The 13,651-nt window shown below is 33.3% G+C and overlaps 1 pseudogene; it reads left to right on the top strand.

Annotated features, from left to right (window-relative positions):
• Positions 1–25: 25 nt before the first annotated feature.
• LOC114747151 (L-type lectin-domain containing receptor kinase V.9-like) lies at positions 26–2,124 on the top strand (annotated as a pseudogene).
• Positions 2,125–13,651: the final 11,527 nt, after the last annotated feature.

The following is a 13,651-nucleotide window of genomic DNA, read 5'->3' as shown; positions in this document are numbered from 1 at the left end:
TTCCAAAGTTTCAAGGAATCCCACCATGTCTATCACCATTTTCTTGCTGTATTTGTCCCTGAACATAGCATATTCAGAACAACAAGAACACAAGTGATGTCGAATTCTTGTTTGATGGATACTTCAAGTTGGGAGCAGGCAGTAATCAAGAACTCGAAGATTCCAACATGTCAGCAAGTGTAATATATGCCGATGGTGGCCTAAGTGAAGCCGGGCAAGTCTTTTACAATCTTCCTCTTCCATTCAAGAATTCCAATACTACTCCTGTCGTCTCTTTCTCCACCACTTTTATCTTTGCAATAGTAGCCACCGATCCTCAATTTCTCGGCCATGGACTCGCCTTCGCTATCTCGCCTACCAAGGGTATTCCTGGAGCTCAGCCAAACCAATATCTTGGCCTGTTCAACGCCACCTCCAATGGTGAAAGTTCCGATCATATTGTGGCAATAGAGCTTGACACTGACCAGGATTTTCAATTTGGTGATATGGATGATAACCATCTCGGGATTGATATTAATGGGTTGGACTCCGTCAATAAATCTTCTGCAGGTTACTATACTGATCATGGTCTTTTCAGACAGATAGATCTTACGAGTGGAGAACCGTTTCAGGTTTGGGTTGAATATAATAGTACAGATCAGAAACTCAGTATTACAATTCATCCAATAAACATGCCTAAACCTGAGACCCCTCTTGTCACACTGAAAAGAGATCTTTCTGCTTATTTCTTTGAGTTTATGTATGTTGGATTCACATCCTCTACCGGGTCAAATTCATCTCATTATATATTGGGTTGGAGTTTCAGGATGAATGGTCAAGCTGAGGAGATTAAACTTTCTCGCCTTCCTGACATTCCTGGAGTAATTTTAGATCCAAATGAAAGGGTCGGAGGAAAGGAGACAAGAAAATGTTGATAATTATATTATCATCATCAGCAAGTGCAGTTATCCTTCTAGTCTTGATTATTTATGGTGTGCTTTTGATTGTACGGAGGAGAAAATTCATTCAAGTTGTTGAAGAATGGCAAGTCTTGTATGGGCCTCATAGGTTTACCTACAAGGACTTGTTCGTTGCAACAAGAGGGTTTAGAGAGAGCCAACTTCTTGGAAGAGGAGGTTTTGGAAGAGTATACAGGGGAATTCTCCCATTGTCCAATGTTCAAATTGCAGTGAAAAGAATTTCTCATGATTCAAAACAAGGGATGAGAGAATTTGTGGCAGAAATCTCAACTATCGGCCGTCTCAGGCATCCAAACTTGGTGAGACTTCTTGGCTATTGTAGAAGAGGAAAAGAACTATTCTTAGTTTATGACTATATGCCTAATGGAAGTCTAGACAAGTTCCTTTACCGCCTGCCCAACAACAACACACTCGACTGGAAACAAAGGTTCAAGATCATCAAAGATGTGGCTTCTGCACTCTTATATCTTCATCACCAATGGGTTCAAGTTGTTATCCACAGAGACATCAAGCCAGCCAATATACTAATGGACAACAACATGAATGCTAGACTCGGAGATTTTGGTCTGGCTAAGTTATGTGACCATGGAAATGATCCTCAAACATCTCTTGTAGCAGGAACTCCAGGCTATATGGACCCAGAAATTGTGCAAAGAGGAAAATCAAACACATATACCGATATATATTCATTTGGGGTGTTGTTATTGGAGATTGCTTGTGGAAGAAGGCCGGTTGAAACTCAGACCTCACCGGAGAAAGTTTTGCTGATGGAATGGGTTATGGATTGTTGGGATCAAGGAGACATTTGTGAAGCAGTTGATAGCAGATTGGGGGATGCATATGAAGTGGATGAAGCTGAATTGGTTCTCAAACTTGGCTTGCTATGTTCACATCCTATTGTTTCAGCTAGGCCTACGTTATCTAGTATTGTGGAATTCTTAGATGGAGATTCTCAGTTGCCTGACAACTTGTTGGATTTAATCAAGTCCAGAAATTTAGGTGGCTGGTCCCGTCGAGCATGTTCTTTATTATCCTCTAATTTTCCTATTAGCCATGCTTCTATTGCTTATTTGACTTTCACGGAACCATTTGCCTCCTCCGGCCGCTGATACATTGATTATTATGTACGTGTAAATAATTAAAGAGAATTATAGTTTTGTTCTTGTTTTCATCTTTATCTTCTTCGTTCCTGCCACTCTTGTTTAATTTGTTGAAAAGTCAATTTTGAGCGACCCTTTCCTGCATCACCGTTTTATTTTGTAATTATGTTTTAATTAAGAAAAATTGATAATTGACTTAGTCAACTAACTAATATTAATGTCAGAATCGTTTTGGATGTTTGTATTTTGGCCTGACACTTCAAAACAATCCCGCAGTTTGCACAAATTTACAAGATTAAAGTATATGCTTGGTTCTCTAATTTTACATGAAATTTCGGCTTATAGCCTCTTTATACATTTTTTATTCTTTAATCTCAACACCTTAGTCTCATTTAATGAAAAATATTGATGTAGTAAATTTAAATGGTTTATCAATTATTAAAGCATGCTTAAATTTTAGTCTTTTAATTTATTCAAATGCTTAATTTAATCATTTAATTATATTAAAAGATTAAAATTTAAGCATTCTTTTGGGACATTTAATCATTCAGCCACCATTTAAATTTTCTGAGTTGGTATTTTTCATTAAATGAAACTAATAATATTTAGATTAAATGACTAAATATATGCATTATAAACTCGAAGTCTAAATTAAATATTACTCCTCCAATCCTCAATAGAGGACCCAATTGTTGAGTTAATTTTGGTCCTATATATAAGACACATTTCTCATATTTATCAGTTTTCTCTAAATTAGCCCTATGGATACTCCCTCAATCATAATCAAATAGAAGAGAGAGATGTGGTATTTAGAAAAATGATTATGATGTTTTAGAAAAAACGTGTTACATTTCTTATAATTAACTAACTTATCTAACTTTCTTAATCTAATCAAATTAGTTAAATGGGTCTTATATTACAGAGCCGGAGAAGTAATAGTATTAAATAGGCAATCAAACGTATACTTTAACTGTACATATGATTATTAAATTCTTTTTTGGTGTACGTGTTTTGATTGAGGATATTATATCTGACGTAGAATAAGATTCAATTTTATCCTGAAAGTTGTTGCTTAAGAGCTATGGCCATCTGAAAGCTTTTTAGAAGTAATAGTGTCCCGAAAGTATTAAAAACGTAGCACACTTATCTCCAATCTTTATGTCACAGTATTACGCCGACAAACACTCAGATATCCTCTACCTTCACCTGTTCAAATTTGCAAGACGCCTTAGTTTCTTAATAATAATAAGCTGACAACTGAGAAAAGGAAAGAGAAGTTAAGATACAGCATGAGATTGCAGGAGCAAAAACCTGCCTTTAGTCCATTTAAAAAGCTCGCAAAGAAAAGTGCAATCTTAATTATTATTCTTTGTGATAAAACTCGTGGGAAAGGAAATACAAGAATTCATTTTTCAAATGTTTGCTCATTCCTTAAACAAATAAGAACATTACTGATTACCTTGAATGGAAAGAAATCTTAGGTGAGAATATTCACATCCCTTGTTTATTAGCTCGATCGAAATGGGTCTCATTAGTTTGCTGGAACAAGAGCCACTCCTGTCGCTCCAAGAGCTCCAGCCACCGACTTTCTTTCAATCTGAGTATGCAGATTGTTTGGGCTTGATGCATAATTATTGCGAACATGAAAATAGTGTCAGCCTGTCAGGGCGTTAAGAGGCCAATAAAAGGGAAACGAAAACAATAGTGATGAACGGTTTTGAAGAGATTATAGCATATACAGTTGTAGTTGCCGAGCACCCCTGTACTTAGTACTAAAAAACAGAGCAATTACGAAACAACAAGAAATGGGTTGTTCCAGCTCTGTTACGAAGCTAATGGCGCCTCCAATTATAGAGGCTTCGTCACCCTGTTTTCGGGACATAACAAACGAAAAGAAGTAATGAATTTGGATACGGATCAAAGAAGAAGGAAATGAAGCAAAGAGTGAGAATTATACTGACCCTTTGAACATAAGAAGGAGGCATCGAGGATCGGAGCACGGCCAGGTACTTACTCATCTGCTTGCAGCGATTAAGTTAGATGGCAATGTGAGTCATCCCATGACTCCTTCACATCTTGCAACACCGAAGAGTAATCAAAATTCACATTGCCTGTGATCCCAGCGAACCCTCTCTCTTGCTCCGCTTCTAAACCATGACCAATTCCTAACATGTAACTATAGTTGAATGGATCTTGCGGAAAGACCACAGCCTCTGTAGCCATTTTTCGCTTTGACGAAGCAGATAAGAAGTTTTTTAGGTTATAAGGAGCGAAAAAGAAAGGAAGATTAACTATTATGAGATGAAATGGTTGAAGGTTTGGGAAGAAGGAGGTGCAGTGGAGCTTGGATTTCAACGAGTGTGGTGGTGATAATAAGATGATGCTCACGCGGCATGATAGGTGAGTAACACATGGCATTAACTCCTATCTATCAGAGCCAATTCAATAAAATTGGGTCAACTAATTGTCAAAATTAACTTTGCTAGTAGGTGGGGTGATATTGCTACGTTGTTAAAATTTTTGAGGCAATATTGCTCCTAAAAATTTTTTTGCCACCCACGGCTCCTAAGTGACAACTTCCAGAGGAAAATTGGCCCTTATCCCATCTGAATTAGTCAAAATAGTTTAAATTTATAATTAAACAAAATAATGTAACCTAAAAAACAAATATTTAAGAAAATTTTTTTATATAATATATATTGATTAATTATTAAACATATATTACCTCTGGTCCTTAATATAAAATCTAGTTGGCTAATTTAAATAGATTAAAGAAATCAATTATGTTAGTTATTTGTAATTAATAGATATTATCTTTCCTAAAATATCCTTACTAATCAAGTGTATTGACTAAAACTACTACTATTACAAGGAATATCTTGAAAAACAAAAGATAAATATGAGTGACAAAATGAATTAAGATCTTATATTTATTATCAAAACAAAAATCAAACAAATTTTTATATTAAAAATGGAGATAGTAATTACAAACATTTGAGCTGTAAAAATCTAATATCAATTCTTCGTCAAAAGATTATCCATTGTCATAACGCATGACTTTGGGTAAACAGTAGGCAAAATGTCAAAATATAATTTTCAATTAATTTCATTAAAATTAGTGAAAGAATTTATAAGAATGCCAAAACGTAGTAATTTTCTAAACTGACAAAGACCCTGGTTGTTACCAATTCAAGTGTTTCACATGTGAATAGAATTGTGATGAGGATGAAATTTGTATGTGGAATATATGGACAAGAGATTCTCAAACTAGTTTACATGCAAGTGAATCTGAGGAGAATTACAATCATGTCTCAATAAAAAAATTTAATTACTCATGATTCGAAAGACCGGACCAAACCAGTATCAGAAACTAGTCACCCGGCCAATAATCTAGTCTAACTTGGCTTTTGAACTAGGAAAGTATAGAACTAGAGTGACTTGCTTTGAACCAGCATAAACCAATAATAATCCAGCTGCTAGGTGAGGTGGGTTATCCGGGTTAATGTCTATTTTTTTCCAATGGTCATGAGTAAGAGAGGGGGAGAGAGTGAGAGAGCCAGAGAGGAAAAGGACTGAATAATAGAGAGAGAAGAGTAGGTGGGTTTCTGGTAAGAAAAAAAAGGAAAGAGGTGATAGAGGGAAAGGGACTATGAGAGTACCTGAATAATGGATAGAATATTGGACCTGTTTAGAATAATTTATAAATAATTTTTTAATCATAATTTACAAAATATAAGATAAATATAAAAAATAAGTTTCATCTCAATTTACGCAAACGTAGTCATGAGTGTTTTAAAACAGTTTCACAAATAAGGAAAGAAGCTTGAGCGAGAAAATGACAAAAGGAAAGGGACAAAGATTAGTTTTTAGAGAGATAAAATAGAAGGAAAGAAAAAAGAAAGAGAAGAAAGTAGAAGAATTCTCTGTTCAAAAACCAATAAAAAAAAGATGGCTAAAGATCAAAGAATTAATAGGTCTATGCCTAGGATTGAGACACTATGCCGCATCAGATCAAAAAAAAAAAAAAAGACACTATGCCGCGGGCCTTGCATAACTTTTGTTCTTCGGTTTTCTATGGCCTTATAATCTTTAACCTTACAGGCGATTTTTATTGACAAAATTTGGTTAAAAATCCCTATTTAACAAATTAATATAGAAATGAGACTTGCAACAAATTCAAAGGCGTAAGTCCCTCAAGTACCAATAAGTGTGGTAGAAAAAAAACCTATGTTCTACCAACATATGCTGATTGTATATGACAGATCTTTATTTACATATCACGGATCTTAATTGTCTATAGTGGATACTTAATTGTATATGGAATCTTATTGTATATTACGAATTCTAATTGCATATGACGTATCCTCATTTGCATATCATGAATTCTAATTATATATGATATCTTATTGTATATCACAAATCCTAATTGCATATTATTGATCCAAACTTGAGTATTGATGATTTTTTTTTTTTGGATTACTTCATCCGGTATCCCAGGGAAATAGGCGTCTTTCAGCCGTGACAGCGACCCCAGACTAGTCCGGATTCGGGGGCTTGCAAGGATCCTTTTGGACAGCGTCCCCTGGCCCCTTGGAGTGCTGCGTTCCCACATCTCGAACTCGAGATCCGTGGTTAAGCTAGAACAGCCCTAGCCAGCTGACCTAATCCCGCGGGGTTGAGTATTGATGATTTTAATCGCATATTGTGAATACTTAGTTGTATATGGTATCTTATTGCATGCTACGAATCCTAATTGCATATAATTTATCCAAAATTGTATATCGGTGATTATAATTACATATGTGGATATCTAGTTGCATGGGAGACCTTATTGCATATCATGGATCCTGATTGTATATTGTTGATCCCAGGTTGTGTATGCATAATTTTAATTGCATATTTTGAATATCTAGTTGCATATGAGACCTTACTACATATTACGGACCCTAATTGCACATCATTGACCCAAGTTTGCATATTGTTGATCTAATTGTATATATGCTACTCCTCCGGTCCTTAATATAAGATCTATTCAACTAATTTGATTAGATTAAGAAAGTTAGCTAAGTTAGTTAATTACAAGAAATATGTATGTTTTTCCTAAAACATTATAATCATCTTTTTTAATATCCTCCCTCTCTCACTTACTTGATTATAGTTGAAGGAGTATCCATAAGGGTAATTTAGAAAAAAAAATTGATAAATATGAGAAATAGGTCATATATTTAGGACCAAAATTAACTTAACAATTAGGTTTTATATTAAGGATCAGAGGAGTACTATTCACATAAACAAATTCCTTTGTGGCTCACAAACAAATTCTTATTTACAAATGCTAATTGCATATGATGAATCCTTTTTCTATCATGTTAATTTGCAAATATGAATTTGTTTGAGTGTTACACAAAGAAATTTATTTATGAAAATAGTAATATATATACAATTAGAATCGGTAATATTCACATTTAGATCAATGATATATAATTAGGATCCGTGATATACAATAAGATATTATATGTAACTAGATATCTTCAATCTACAATTGGAATCAGGTACATGCAACTTTAGATTAGTAATATGTAATTAGGATTCATAATATATAATAAGATCTGGTATGCAATAAAAAGGAAACGAAAACAATAGTGATGAACAGCTTCGAAGAGATTATAGCATATACAGTTGTAGTTGTCGAGCACCCCTGTACTTAGTACTTAAAAACAGAGCAATTACGAAACAACAAAAAATGGGTTGTTCCATCTCCTTTACGAAGTTAATGGCGCCTCCAATTATAGAGGCTTGGTCACCCTGCTTTCGGGACATAACAAACGAAAAGAAGTAATGAATTTGGATACGGATCAAAGAAGAAGGAAATGAAGCAAAGAGTGAGAATTATACTGACCCTTTGAACATAAGGAGGCATTCGAGGATCGGAGCACGGCCAGTACTCATTTATCTGCTCGCAGCGATTACGTTACATGGCAATGTGGATCATCCCATGACTCCTTCACATCTTACGGCACCAAAGAATAATCTCAATTCACTCTGCCTGTGATCCCAGCGAAGCCTCTCTCTTGCTCTGCTTCTAAACCATGACCAAGTCCTAACATGTAACTATAGTTGAATGGATCTTGCGGAAAGACCACAGCCTCTATAGACATTTCGCTTTGACGAAGCAGATACGAAGTTTTTTGGGTTATAAGGAGCGAAAAAGAAAGGAAGATTAACTATTGTGAGATGAGATGGGTGAAGGCTTGGGAAGAAGTGTTGGGATTTTAGTGGCTGTGTCTAAAAAAAAGTTCCATATTACTTAATATTAAGAAAACCTTAATGTTTACTAAAATGTGATCTTGAACTAATATAATGACTAAAGAGATGACTCTTTAAAACTGACCGTTAAATATGACTATTAAAGCACTTATATGTTTTAATCGGTCAATTTTATTCTTTCACCATATTTAATGGCCTTAAAATATCTTAATTCACCTTAATTGATTATTTAAAAAAGGCCCTTTTAACTATCATTAAGACCGTCTTTAATCACTATTATGGGAGCCCAATGGTCACACATTATCTGCCTATAAAAGGCAATGCATAGTACATGATCAAAGTGCATTGAGTTCTATCCTTGAGCTCTCTTCTTCTTTCTTTGTTCTCCTGAGTTTTAAATTTATGCTGTGTTGTCACCCTGCTCTATATCGAAAGGATTCGTTTAATCCTAAGTACCATTTTTTATTCTAACCTTGTGTGGTGGAATAACTCTTATCCTCTGTGATAGGAAGAAAAATTAAGAGGAAAGAAAATGAGAGAAGAGAAAATAAGAAAAAAAAAATTGGAGAAAAAATATTATCACTCCTCATATTTCGACGGACAAGAGAAAACAAAAAAAAAAGTAAATATGTGAATGACTAAAATATCCTTACTATTATACCAAAATGTGTCTTGATTAAAATCAAATTAAATATCATAATAAAAAACCATATTTTCATTAACATAATCAAATATTTTAAATCAAATTATTTGATAAAGATATATTATCATGTTATTATATTTTAATATCAAATAATTTTTTCAAAAAAAATAAATAACATTTGTCTATTGTAATGCTAAAAAAAACCAAAACAACAACTCTATTTATTTTCTCTCTCAATTGATTTTAGAAGGATTTTTATAATTTTAGTTATTTTATTTTTCAATCAAGCAAATGCCAAAAAAAAAACATGACAATAATAAATAAAGTGAAAAATGAAAAAAAAAGGTATTATTTTGCTGAAAAAATATATGTAAGAGGAGGGAAGGAAAAATTTGTTTTCTTCTCATTTTCTCTCCATATGGAGAGAGAAAAGTTAGGAGAAAAATGAGATATGAAACCCATCTTATTTTCTTTTCGGCTTTTTTTTCTTCTCTCGTCCAAAAAGGGGGGGAAAAACCACTTATTCTCCTATTTTCCTTCATATTTTTCCTTCCACCCTTATTTTCTCTTCATCCAAACATAGCATTAAAAACAATATTCTCGGATACGACCCGAACCATATTTTTATTATTTTCACAGGTGTTGCCAACAAGGAGGAGGTGCGGCAGAGCTAAGATTTCAATGAGTCCAAGGGTGATAGGAAGATGATGCTTAGGTGGCATGATAGGTGAGTAATACATGGCATTAAGTTCTATGTGTCAGAGCCAACTCAACAAAATTTGGTCTACTAACGATCAAAATTAATTTTGTTAATGGGTGGAGCAACATTGCTACATTTTTAACACTTTGGAAGTAATATTGCTTCTTAAAAAAATTTGCAGATATCCACAGCTCCTAAGCCACAACTTCCGGAACAAAATTGGACATTATCCCATCTGAATTAGTTAAAATAGTCTAAATTTATAATTAATCAAAATAATGTAACCTAAAAATAAATATGAAAGAAAATTTTTTTATATAATATATATTTTATATATAATTATGAATTTACATTTTAATTGAACATATCAGATACTCAATTAATCATATTTCAATGTAATAAACCAGAACAATGTAACATCATGCAAATATTGATTAATTATTAAACATATAATTACAAACATTGGAGCTATAACAATCTAATATCAATTCTTCGTCAAAAGATTACTCATTGTCATAACGCATGACTTTGGGTAAATAGTTGGAGCTTTTTTTTTCTCGTTTTTGAACGATAACGATAAAATTTAAAATGACTTTTTAAATTGGTCAATAGGTTAAAGTTGAACAATTTGATAGCTTTATTTAATCAAGGGGAATTATACGTCGATGAATTCAAATCAAAATGTTAAATATAATTTTCAATTAATTTTATTAAAATTAGTGAAAGAATTTATTTATTTTTTTATAAGGACGCCAAAACGTAGTACTTTTCTACATTGACAAAGACTCTGGTTGTTACTAAGTCAATTGTTTCACATGTTGCGTGTGGAATATATGGATAAGAGATTCTCAAACTCGTCTTACATGCTATTGAATCGGAGGAGAATTACAATCATCATGTCTAAATGAAAGAATTTAATTATTTAAAAAATCAGACCGGGCCAACCGGTTCACACTGAAAACAGGTCAACCAGTCAACGGTCTTTGGTTTTCCAACCAGGAAGGTAGGAAACCGTAGTCACTCGGTTTGAACCTGTGTAAACCGGTGATAACCCACGAGGTGGGTTATCTGGGTTAGTGTATATTTTTTCTGCTGGTCATGAACGAGAGAGACAGAGATAGAAAGTACCAAATAATAGAGAAAGGAGTGTGGGTGGGTTTCTGGTAAGAAAAAAAACTAGAGACATGATCGAGGGCAAGGGACTATGAGAGTACCTGAATGACGGAAAGAACATGGCCGGCGAAGGAAGCTTGAAGTGAGAACATGAAGAAGGAAAGAGACAAAGATTAGCTCAGATTGAGAGAGATAAAAGATAAGGGACGAAGGAAAAAAGAGAGGAAAGAAGAAGGATCCTCTGTTCAAAAACCAATTATAAAAAAAAAAAAAAAAGACGGCCAAAGATTAAAGCATTAATGAGTGGCATAGCATAACTTCTGTTTTTCGGTTTTTTATGGCCTTGCGATCTTTAACCTTACAAGTGATTTTTTTTATCCCCCATGATATATAAATGTATATTATCGGATGTTCCCCAAGGGACATATAATGCATATTATAAAATTAAAAAAAAATAGGAGGGAAGTCCGGTTAAAAGACAAGTGATGGAGTTTCTGTATTGCAATGCATATCATATATACACACACATGTAAGACTTTTGCTGGAAATTTCTAAATATTATTTTTATTAAAATATTTTTATAATTAAATATAAATATTTTTTATAACCAAATATTTTTATACCAAATATAATATTTTTAATTTTAGTGATTAAATAATACTAAAAATGAAGAATCTTAATATAGTACAGTTATATTGTTATTATTATAATTAAATTATTGTTCTATTTTTTTATATTTTGTTATTACTGATTATTAATGTTATTATATTTTGTTGTCATGAATTAAATTTTCTTATTTTTAATATGACCAGTTTGACTATGAGTTGATCCTAATCTGACCTACTAATCCTTGAACCAGTGTCCCGATCAGTCTTTGTACCTTGCAATTACCTGAGTAACTTCTTCAAATCAAATTCAATATGTTTACACCAATGATCATTTGATTTTTCTTTATAATTTTTGTAGATGGATGAGTACCAATCCTTAAAATCTGATTTCATCTCCTCCAAAGCCACTAAGCATCCATCTGCAAAATTTACTTTGACTCCTACTCTGCCCAAAACTTCTGATATGAATTTTTGATAGAGTGCAGTAGTCCTATCAGACGCTTCTAAAATACCGCAGTCAATCTTTTGATCTACCAATTGGCCGCATGTAGGCATCATCCTCATTATTTAGCCTTTGTGAACTTCATATTCAACATGTTTCTTATAAACCCAACACTTGAGACTGCATCTTCTTTCCTTAAAAAATAGAAAAGAAAGAAAATATGTAATAAAATAAATAAAAAATTGCAGTCATTGTCAATCTATACATTTTGCAGACAATGAGATCACAGAACTCATGAATTATGTTAAGTTTTTCTTTTCCATATGAAGAATTTAACAGCATAAACCAAAAACCGTTGGTAGTTTTAGTGCTTTCATAATTACCATGTTCCAATCCATCCTGAGACTCTTCTTTTACCTGTTCCAAAGTCTAATAACTTGGTTATGGTAAATTGAACTTCCCATGCCAAAAGGAATGATCTAGTATATTTTACGACACATGAAGCCATGATCGTGTATTTATCCTCTAACTTGAATCCAAACAATGCATCATCATTAAATAAATTACTCACTCACGTTTGACACTTTCTCATGCACGTTTACCTCTCCAAACGGCATTCCAAATGCACGCTAAGCTTTGTTCCCTGGCAAAAAGCAGAGCCTGGAGGAAGCATGCAATTGCCTTAGTGGACCGACTGGGCCCATATGTTTGATGGACTCGGAAATTCAATCTGGGCCGCCATAATGAATCAGCATCGAGCTACTTTCAATCTTTAAGCTCAATGCTTGCCATTTGATTCCCAAAAATTGGGAAAAATTTGTAGTCCCCAAATGGGGAAAAGAAGCATGTTTCAAATGAACCAAATAATGAGAAATTGGTTCTGGTTTCCATTTCTATTTCCTGAGACAAGTTTGCAGCAAGTCAAACGGGCCTGAAGGCAAATGTTTGAATTTCCACGATTACTTTTGAGCTCAAGACTCATATAGACCAGGTCGCAAAAATTCAGAAGCCCAATACCTCAAGTGGAGTCCAACTCCAAATAATAACGGTGTGTATGTGGGCTTGCTTTGAGCTTTGGAAGCATATCTAGAAATAAACATATGTCCAACCAGCATGAGGTCATTAATGTAAAAACTACATTAAATGTGGAACTGATATCCTGAGCCACTCTACTCTTTATTATAAGTTACTTGTATGAACAAACTTTTAATCCTAAATATAAGTCACTTGTAGAGTATTAAATGATTGTTTTTAATCTTACCTTTTTTAATTCCCATTAAAAAGGTAAATAAATCTTTAATAAGGACAAATTTCAAAAATTCTACCAATTTAATGCTTTATTTGAAACATGAGAATATTGAGTTGCCCTTTTCTTTTCTGTTTTCTCGAACTCATTTTATACATTTATTTATTTATTCTGTATAACAATCTTATATTTACTAAGACAAATTAAATCAGATCATTATAGTTTATTTTAAATTTAAATTAAGTTTTTACAGTTTATTTTGTTTAAATTGGCCCCTCATAATTTGATCAAGTTATAAGAAAATTAATTGAGTGTAAAAAAAAAAACGTTATTTTTGTACTAGTGTGCGGCTTTTGATTATTTTGGATCCCTCATGCGGGTTCGGAATTTCTGAGTTCCAATACTTTTTCCCCGTTATATGAGTTTTTTTTTTTATAAAGTATCGGTATTTTTCTATTAGAGGCAATCCGTTATATGAGTTTCATTTAACAATCAATGTGCAAATCACAACAAAGCTCAACTGCGAATGCTTCACAATCAGAAGACTCCATTTGTTTATTTGTTATATGAATA

The sequence above is a fragment of the Neltuma alba genome, unplaced genomic scaffold (genome assembly GCF_004799145.2).
Source record: "Neltuma alba isolate B1F8T4 unplaced genomic scaffold, ASM479914v2 tig00005225_pilon, whole genome shotgun sequence".
NCBI classification, from domain to species: Eukaryota; Viridiplantae; Streptophyta; class Magnoliopsida; order Fabales; family Fabaceae; genus Neltuma; species Neltuma alba.
Note: the sequence above shows the minus strand (reverse complement) of the source record. Positions and strands in the feature narration are given on the sequence as shown.